This window comes from Sceloporus undulatus, chromosome 5 (genome assembly GCF_019175285.1).
Source record: "Sceloporus undulatus isolate JIND9_A2432 ecotype Alabama chromosome 5, SceUnd_v1.1, whole genome shotgun sequence".
NCBI classification, from domain to species: domain Eukaryota; kingdom Metazoa; phylum Chordata; class Lepidosauria; order Squamata; family Phrynosomatidae; genus Sceloporus; species Sceloporus undulatus.
The window spans coordinates 28,005,790-28,016,599 of record NC_056526.1 but is presented as its reverse complement, the minus strand read 5'-3'; positions in this window follow the sequence as shown (position 1 = coordinate 28,016,599).

Sequence of the window (10,810 nt, the reverse complement as noted above, 5' to 3'; positions counted from 1 at the left end):
TTTCTTTCTTTCTTTCTTTCTTTCTTTCTTTCTTTCTTTCTTTCTTTCTTTTTACTATTATAGTCCAGAAAAATAAAACACTGAGTTGTTTGTTATTTGATATATTACTATTACTATTGTGCCATTGAAGGAAAAGGCTCTCTGATCCCCTCTCTCTGATAATTCTGAATTACTTCAGGACTGTCCCCACTCACTCGCACAGGCACAATGCATGCAGCTACCATATGCACTGCACATAGATGGTTTGGGTCCTTATAGAAGGAGGCATTCTCACATTCCTTTTTTCTTTCCTGTCTCCTTCTCTTCTAAACATTTGCTGTAACTCTTGTGCCTAAGACAACATCAGGCCAGCATGGAGAAAGCCAAGTTGTTGGCTTTGGTCTCTAGTGCAGCTCAAGTTTTCACTATGTCATTTCCTCCTTCCCCTGCCAAACTCTCTATTTCTTCCCCCCATTGCTGGCTCCGCTGGTTCTTAGCTGCACAACAGCCACAAAGAAAGATATATTTGACCATTCCTCTTTCCTTTTCCATTTCACAGGCTGAATCAGAACAAGTCAGTAACAACAAAGAGACAAATGTTTAAAAAGACTAGAAGCCCAGATAATCTCTCATGCCAAATTATGGCTCATTTGTCTGACCCTTCCCTATAGCTGATGAGTTAGCAACTTTAGCTACTCTGGAGTGTAATTTTCATTCCTAAATTTCTGTTTATTAAACTGTTTGGTCCAAGCGGTGGGTAATCTATGAGGTTCAACAGAGGAACTATTTTATTTTGCGTATTTATACTGTGTTCTTCAGCAGTCATTTTTCTCCCCACAACTGTTGTGAGAATTGAATCTGCAACTCATACTCTCCCACTGTCCTGATTAGGCAGGGGAAGTCCTGTTTAATTTTCTGTCATCCCACTTTTTCAGCTGCCTTTAAAATGTCCTAGTTTCTCTCTTCTCCTCCCACTTTCCTCCTTTATCCTTGGCTTGCTTCAGTTTCTGCATATTGAATTCAAAGTGGAAATACAGTTTGTGCTCAATTAACTCAGCAGGAAGGAGAGGAGAAGAGAAGGTGGAATCTTGCTCTTTTCAGTAGGCTCAGGCAAAAGCAAATTTCTACAGGCTGTCCTAGTCCACTGATAAGTTTTGCCATCTTGATAACACAGTTGCTAGGCCACATCCGCCTCAGTGTTCATCGGTGATGGTATGATTACTGCCTTTTTGTGAATGTACCCAATAAGCATAGTCTCAGATCTATTACTGATCCTTTTCAGGGAATTAGAGATTTATGGTGACCTATCTTCTCCAAGTTCCTAGGTAAAGGTTGCAGAACTGCCTACAGACAGTACAAAGTCATAGGGGTAAAGTGTAGGCATGGTGGAAATGCAACTAAACAATGTATGCAAAGCTGGGTGAAAAACTGCTACTGCACTGTAATAGCAGTGCTAGCAACGGGCTTGACATGGAAATACTATGTAAAATGGGAAGGTATGGGGCTGGACAGATGTTGTTGTTGTTGATGATGATGAGGAGAAAGGGGTGGCCAGAGGCCACCTCTTTCTCCCCCAGAACATTTCCATTGCAACTGCACGGTGTGGCAATGATCCACTCCAAAAAGGAGCCGCAAAATGCAGCTCCTTTCTCTGCCACCGCTGAGGTGCCATTAGCAGCGCAGTGATGTCCCTTGTGTGCTGTGCCATTTGGACACAGCGCACAAGGCATGTCATCATCACATGTGCCGTCTGAATGGGCGTGCACCAAGATGGCGCTCAGACAGCGCAGTAAGGTTCACGAGCATGCGGATGCTCCACTCTCCCGAGCCCTAAAATCAGCCCCAGGCCAGTGCAAGGCACCAGTCTGTACTGGGCCTTACTTTTCTGGACTGTGGTTTCCAGATTCCTGGATGTGGGGAACTGGAATTTGGCAAACCTGAATGAGTCATAATCTCTAGGCTGAGCAGGCCTTCCCTATGAAACCTGGTCACAGATATTATCTCTTCCTTTATTTATTTCTACTAAATGTGGAGTGGGTAAGCAGGCTTATCAGAGAAGGCAGTAGTAAAAGTGATGGCACTCTATGCCTCATTCCCAGTTTCCAGGGAGATTTCCAATGGCAGAGTCTGTACAATTCCCAGGCTGAAGGTTCTGACAGGCTACTCAGTCTCAGGACTTTATCACACAGGAAAAATTGGGGGTTTAAACAGTCATTTTCCCAGGAAAGCCACATGATCGCAGTGAAGATTTTCACACAACATCATGATTAAAGAGAACTTATCTTGGGAATAACCAGGGAATAACAAGCAACAAATCATTCACGGGGAAATTAGTTCTGAACAGAAAGTTCTGAAGCAAAGTAAAAAGGGAAAGACAATCTGATATTGCAAATAATATTTCAGTTGACTGTTCTGCCATTTATGACCTTGGATTGTGAACAAAATGCAGTCTGAGATCATCAATAGCAGAATAGTCAACATAAATCAGAGACTAGAAATGCAGAATTTGGTTGGCCCAAGCCCAGGGTAGATTAGATGGTTGTTCTTAGCAACTTCAATGTGCCACCTCTGAGGTTTGTATAGCTAGGGTACCTTAAACTCCATTCAGTATCAGCTATCCATATGAAAAGGTATCCAACTCACAAAGATCCCTTTTGCATTTTACAAGTAAAGGGGTGAATTTTCTTGGAGCTGAAAACTTCTTCTGAGCCCTTGCTTTCCTTTGTTGTCACTCCTGTGGATTGTAGGAGGTCCAGCTAAATCTGAGGCCAAGTTGCCTCTCTTTGGGTACAACCTCCTGTACCCCTCAGGGTCCTAGGTCTACAAGGATAGCCTGCTCTTTACCATGCCCACTCTTGAGGGGCTCAAACTCCTTCTCACTGGGCTTACTGGAGGAATATTTTGGCAGGGGCTTGCTACTAAGTGGCATCCATGTAATTTCCCAGAGTGCTTAGGAATAATGTTGAGTGATGTACACGTTAAATTGTAGTTATTCAGTGCTCACTGAAGCATTTGGAAATGGGACCTAGGGCAGTGCCATCAACAACAGTGGACCTTGGGTGGTTGCCCAAATTTGCCACTATGGCCCAGCCATTTTTTTAAACATATGCTCTCCTTTAGGCCTTTCCCCAGACTACATCTTCACTGCAGAAATAATTCAGGTTGACACCACTTTAACTATCATGGCACATTGCTATGGAATTCTGGGAACTATAGTTCTGTGACATTTAGCCTTCTCTGTCAGAGGGCTCTGGTGTCACAACAAATCCCAGAATTCCATAGTACTGAGTCATGGCAGTTAAAGTGGTGTCAGACTGGATTATTTCTGCAGTTTGGATGCAGCCCAAGACTTCATGTCCTGATTTTCATCTGTAAAATGTTGGAGGGTATAAAGGAATCACAGCTGCTTCATCTTCTACTTTTTAAAGAAACTGAGATTTTCTTCTGTTTGTTATAACTTTGCGTTCTTTATTAGAGTTGGCTACTTTACATACATAGATTTGAAGAAGAAGAATGCTTTTCACAAACTCTTACCATGTCACTTGAGCCTACATGTAATTAATTGTAGTAATCTTCTTTAAAAAGAAGAAAAAAGTGGAAGATGCAGTAAGCTGGGCAAATGTAAAACTGAAAAGTACAGGTGCTCGGAGTGTGCCTAGGTGAAAAGTAAACACAACTTCAGAAAAGAGATACAGCAGAAAGAAGCAACATTTCAAGCTAAGAAATGTATTTCTTTTGAATATTTACAAAGCAAAACTGATACCACACAATGCCACTTGGCTTTATTTCCTGACAAAAGGGAGTAGCTTGTGGGAACAAGCCAAAGCTTGAGCTACCAATACAGCATGAAATGTACCATTGGTCAAGAAGATCAATCTTTACTGTTCTAGTGGAAATCAGCCTTTTAAAACAGGAGACAGTGCCTATCATACAAGACTTTGCTTTTAGTTCATCTGTAGCAGGGCATGTAACTCTTTTTGTAGTGTCTGAGAGAAGGGCAGCAAGAGTAATAGGCTTGAGGCTAGCCACATACAGAATTGGGAATGCTTCAGACAAAATTTAGCAATGATATCCTTCCCTCATTATTTATCCATTCATCTTCTCTTCCACTCATGTTTCATACTCGGTCAAAAATTCCAGGACTGTAACTATACGTTAGTCCATTGCAGCAAACAGGTAAAGCTTAAGTATTAGTAAGTTTTCTTTAGTATAAACTTTTGTAGACTTCAATTCCCTGGAGCCTTGCCTCCTCCATGATATCAAAACATCAAATGTTTATTTTTGTCATGTTTTGCTTCATTTGTGCAAAAATTAAATTAAATTAAATTAAAAAAAATTGGGGGGGGGGGGGAGAAAAAAAAGAGCTGTCTGATTGCTTACAAAGAGACAAACAACCCATCCAATGCATCTGCTCTTTAATAATCCATAAAGCAATTCCACAGTTTTAGTAGTGTTAATTTGCACATTTACAGAGATGTACAAAACATGATCCTGTAAATGCACAAATTGTTTCTAAGGCTGATTAGGAGAAGTATTGAGAAAATACTTAGGGTGTGAGGAAAAGGTAATTCTTAATTTACACCCCTAATTTTGGTTGTCAAGGTTGCATGGTCTTAGCGCTATGGCCAAAATACACATTCATTGTTGTTATTTCATTGTTGTAGGTGGTGAAGAGTTTTCCTGAAAACTCAAAACATGGTGATGATTTTTTCATATTTGTAGTGGCAGAAGGATTCCACCACACCAGTAAACATTTGATGGGGGGGAATGCAGATTCTCTTGAATACCACAGCTTGTGCTTACTTACAAAAAGGCATGATGGCCCCTTACCAAGACTCTCACTTTAGCCTCTTAGTGGGAGGTGCTGCAGGCAGCTGCTTTATACAGTATCAAATCATTGGTACATTGTACTTAGAGTTGTCTGCACTGACTGGCAGTGGTGCTCCAGGGTTTCAGACAGACATCTTCTCAGTCCTAGCTAGAGATGCTGAGGACTGAACCTGGGACCTCTGACCATGTGCTGCACGACTGAGCTATTAACAATCTCTGAAAAGCAGAACACTCACTTTCTTCATTGCTTCCAATCTGAGGTCAAACATTTACTCAGCAAGAAGTAAGATATTTTTCTCTACTATTTTCAGCTTCAAAGGAGGATCTTTGCAGGCCAAAAGCAAAGTACAATAGGAATTTCTTCTTGTACACTAAAGGCTATAGTTTATCTCAAAATGGTTGCTGAGAAGAGAGTGTCATTCCTTGTAGGGAGCTTTTTTGTGTACGAAGTTTTTGTTAAAGAAAACATCCATAGGCTGCAAACTGTGGCCGGCATGGACCTAAAAAGTAAATGGTATATACAATCTTTCTCCAATTTAGCCCTAACCGTACTCATTGGACTACAAATCCAATCAACTCTGAGCTTGATCCAACACAACTGGAGGTTAACAAGCTGGATGGAAAACTGATACATGCCTTAAGAATATTAACATTTTTATCTGGCAAAACAGTAGATAACTAGGAACACACATTGGCTGCATCTACACTGCAGAAATAATCCTGGAAGCCAGGTAGAGAGCATCTGGATAAAAATTAAAGGGGAAGGAAACAACAAGGACAGTATTTGCACCCAAAAATGTCCAGATTCAATGCTTACATCTCCTCATAAAAGGCACTGGGCAGAATGGTTGGGAAAAACCTTGGGATAATTTGCTGGAGGGATGCTGTGTCATGCTGCTAGGTCTGATTTGGAGTTAGGCAATTTATATATATATATATATACACACACACACACACACACACAAAGTTGCTTAATATTTATGCATGATTATATTTGTTGTTTTCCACACAAGCAACATTGCAGTTCAGTACAAGCTCATTGGGGCAAGGCCTTGTTCTATATTGATTGATTGATTGAAATTTTATTTATATACCGCCGTTCCTATGATCACGGCAGTTTACAAACAGAATAAGATACAATACGATACAGGTTACAAATATAATACAATAAAAATCACAGTTTAAAAATCAAAATTAACAGCTAAAGTCCTTCATAAAAAAAAAAAAACCCGTATACTACTATATATCATTAAAATCCATCATTAATCAATCAAAATAATAAAACAATATAAAAATAAAAAATATTGATTTTACATGGAAGAAACAAAATGAATAATAGCAGTAAGTACTGTATAGCGCTCTGACTGAAATTAAGAGACTGATCATCCATCTAATACAGTTAAGTATGTGTTTTGCATTTTTCTCAATACGGATGACTTAATCATGCTCTTAAAGTTGCATTCATGTTTAAGGGCTTTGTTGTGTGATAAACTAGTGAAAATAATACTTTGTTCAACTTCCTTTTACTGCCAAAGATACATCCATTGGGAACATTCATATGTATCTATTTCCTTCTTTGTTCCTATTTCCATGGTTACTTGGGTGGTAATGGCTTTCCTTCTGTTGCATCCTTATGCACAATTGGGTTTTGCAACTTTTGTCTTCTCCTGATGCTCACTTCATACTTACAAAACTGATCTGCATTTTCCAGAACTAGGACTATATATTTTACGTTATATTTCCATTACAGATCCATGTGGATATAAAGACTCCACCTACCAAGAATATAATGGATTTTTTTCCTGTGGTGTACAGACCTGTCCAAGCAGGGAACAAAATTATTTATCTCTTTATACAGGTATGTCGGTTTTCACTGGCCAATCATCATTCCCTATTGCTATTACGATAGATTAATCACTGTCCACCATGCCTAGGTTTTTCACTGCTGGAGGAGTGTGTGCAATGTTTCAACTTGGATTCTACAGTGATCAGCTTCAGAGTTTTACACTTTCAAGGAGGACAGGGAAATGCATTGTGAAATGCAGGCTTCCCTTTTCTGAAATGTATGAACCATTTTGAGTTGACTGGACTTGACTTGAAATGGGTTTTGCATCTTTGAAACAGGCAGACATACACACACAGACACCTCTACAAGCTCCATGATTACTAGCAGAAATTGTCACTTTGTGCATTATTTGCAAAGAAGAGCACCAGAGTCTTGTAACACCTGAAAAACTATCCTTATCTTTCATCTTCCTCATCCACCTTCCTATTTACTAGGTAGTACATAAAACTATATCATAAGTTTGCCTTAGGGTTGCCATAAGGAAAAAAAAATGACTTGGAGGAACACAACAAGAAGAAACGTAATGAGTGAGAAAGATTTAAGGATTATTGACATTCCTAAGATGCAAACCAAAAATTGCATATCCTTTGTGCATTATTGTCATCTTATTAAGGCAAATGTACTTTAAAAAAAACACAACACTTTTAATTGTTTTCAAATCTATTCCAAATTCATTATGGCATACTAAAAAAGTATACAGATTGCTTTTTTTTACACTCTTCTTATTCAAACAATAGGGATATTTGAACAGAGAAAGACGGAACACAAAACAAAACAAAAACAAACAGCTTCATTTATATACTGCTTCATACCAAACTAGCAGTGTCTAAGCAGTTTACAACTGTAAGCTAATTGCCCCCAACAATCTGGGTCCTCATTTTAGCGACATCTTCAGAAGAATACAAGCCTGAGTCGAGCTTGAGACCTTTTGCTGGCATTAAACTCACAACCTTATGGTTTTGAGTGAGTGGCTGCAGTATCATCAGGGCTCCTAAACAAATTTATTATGGCCACAAATTTATTACGGTATGAAATTTTTATGGACTGTATAGCCCACTTCATCAGATGTATGAAGTGGTTTAAATGTCAGATGTCTGATTGTTGTTGCTGTTGTATACCTTCAAGTCATTTCTGACCTATAGCAACCCTGAGGCCAACCTATCATGGGGTTTTCTGGGATTGGGTGTGTGACTCACTCAAGGTCACCAGTGGGCCTCTGTGGTCCAACAAAGACATAGTCCACGGTGGATCAAAGGATATTTGGAAAGTCAACACTTATGCAAATCCCACTGATACAATTAGTCTACTCAAGGTGAGATAAGTGATTGGAAATTGGCCAGTAAAATTAGAGGAAATCTACTTTGTGAAAGTGGGTCCTTCTTGTTACCTGTTAACTGTTGGATTGTGGTAATTTCTTAGGATGTGAGCCCCTTTTTGGGAAGGACAGAGACTGGCTTAGTTTAGAGGCAGTCTCCTTCAGAAGAGTTTGCAGAGAAATGTGCTGGATTGCTTGCGTATTCTTCTGAAATTAGTTCAGTAAAACCAAGGCATAGAAACAGCATTCACAATATATAGTTGAAAAGTTTACAAGCTACATTTAAATATACATTCTGAAGTTAGTTTGTTTAGTTCTTCACTAACTAAGAAAAAGTATCAGGTGGAGAAAGAATGGAACAGAGTTGTGACTCATGACATTGGAAGGACAGAAGGAAGAGAGGAAGGAATTTTATTTAACTGAAGACACCTGGGAATTACGAGGGATCAATGTTTTGGTTGCCTTGATACATGGATTATTAATGACCATGTATTACAATCTATGGTTGAACATATGGGGAGAACCTGAGAGACTGTAAATCTTGTCACACTACACTATTATAATGTTGTATTTCACCTTAACTACCATGGCAACATCCTGTGGAATTCTGGAGTTTGTAGTTTAGTGATGTCCAAGAGCTGAGAATTCTAAAATTCTCTCCTTAAACTGGAAATCCCAGGATTCTATAGGATGTTGCCAAAGCAGTTAAAGTGCTATAGAACTATAACAGTAGGATAGGACCCACAGTGAAATAGAATAGATGCATCCAGGAAAGCCTTGAACTGCTTGAAGTCCACATTGTTCTAGATAGGAAACATGAGAGGGTGTGTAAAAGGAATGTTTGATTGGAGCAGTATCTTTCAAGCTTTATTATTCTCTCTTTCCTTGAGATAAGAGAAACTGTTATTTGGGGAGTCTGGGAAGATTTATAGGGAATGGATGCCAATATGCTCACCATTTCAACTTTTTCAGCAATCTGCAGGGATGCTTGTCCAGTTGGTTTCCAGGGCAATTGAAAGGGACCTCCTCACCTCTAGTTGGAAATGAGTGGCAATTCATTGTCATACAAAATGCTTTGGTTGTTATGGTAAGCGCATTACTTATGGATATATGATAATTCGGTTAATGTATGGTTTCAATGAGTTTTCAAATTAATATTAACATTGCTACTTACCATTGGTATCAGTAGGCTAAATGTGAGGACATACTCACTATTCAAATTAATGGAACATAAAAGAGCTTAATGTTGGCCAGATTATGCCCTTAAATGTCTCTCCATTTTTCATCCTTTACAAATGGGCATGTCCATCCAATGGAGCAATGACATTACTCATTTGCTCTCTTTAGTGGCCTTTGAAAAGCACACATTCAGTTTTGCCTCACATGAACCTGAACAATCAATGTTCATATGTAGAATATTCTTGGCACTTTCATTGATGGAAGAAAGGCAGGACCTTGAAGGCTTAAAAAGGTAGGTTTCCACTTTTAGCAGTCTGAGAACCACTTGCAGATATTTCTCTTTGCTATTTAGATCTTTTATCCCCTGACACAAAATACAGGTTGGCTAAGTAGAGGAAACAATGTTGCCACCCCCATTTATGACCATTGTTCCATGCAGTGCAGCAGCTGAAGGATGTTGCAATGTGATATAACTACATCCTTCATGACAACTTCTGTGCATGCAGGAGTTGGAGGGATAGCTGATCCCATGGCTCTATTACCTGGCTGTATCCAAAAAGACAAACAAATGAGTCCTTGAAGAGATCGAGCCTCAAATATTCCTAGAAGCCAAGATGATCCAGTTGAGGCTGTTGTACTTTGGCCACATCATGAGAAGGCACAACTCATTAGAATAAACTATAATTCTAGGAAAGGTAGAGGGTGGAAGAAAGAGAGGAAGACCGCACACCAAATGTATAGACTGTATTAGGGAGGTCGTGGGTATGAATTTGCAGGACCTAAGCAGAACAGTGGAGGATAAGGAGTCTTGGAGATGTCTCACCCATAGGGTAGCTAAGAGTCAGGATCAACGTGCGGATGGTTGACAACAACAACAGGAGTAAACAACCACAGTGTCCTCCTGCCACAGAAGTTTAATATAATGAAGTTGGCACTGTGATGTATTGTGAATAAGAGTTGGATTGCTGTGGGAAGGAAATGGAGATTGCTGTGATTGCTTTTTCACAGTGCTTTTTCACAAGGAAAGCCAAAAGAAGCCCACGGGGATTGACTCGTGGATTGCTAAAACAGTACCCCCCCCCACTACACAAAGTATCCTTAAAGTTATAAGAATGTACCAAAAGTGCCACCTCACCTTTGCCATCCAAGAATGGGGTCACAAAGGTGCTGCTGGGGGTACAATTCTGATCAGCCTTATATTTCTCAACACTCTTTAAAGCTAACTTGTGAGGCATAATTATTGTTGGGCAACTTTGCAAAGTCTGACTGATGCTTTGTGTGCACAGAGAAGGACCAACAATAGTTTCTCTTAATCCTTTTGTTTTCTTATACTATAGTTCTTAGGGAATGATGCAAAATGCAAGCGGCAGGCTTGAATCTCTGCATAAAATTCTGGATGTGTCCTATCTATGCATGGAGAGAAGGAGGAGGGTGGTTATCAAAGTCCCCATGCTGCTGTACTGCTATAAATGCTCTCTCTTTTGTCCTTGCAAGTTTCTAAAGAATAAAACCAAAGCACAAAGCAGAGGAGGCACAGTGGAATGAATGCAACAGTATTTCCTTAATCCATGTGGATCAAAAACATGAACGTTTTGATTCTGTAAAGAATCTTCCTCAGCATGCTGGATTAATCACATGGATTAATAAAACACTGTTGCATT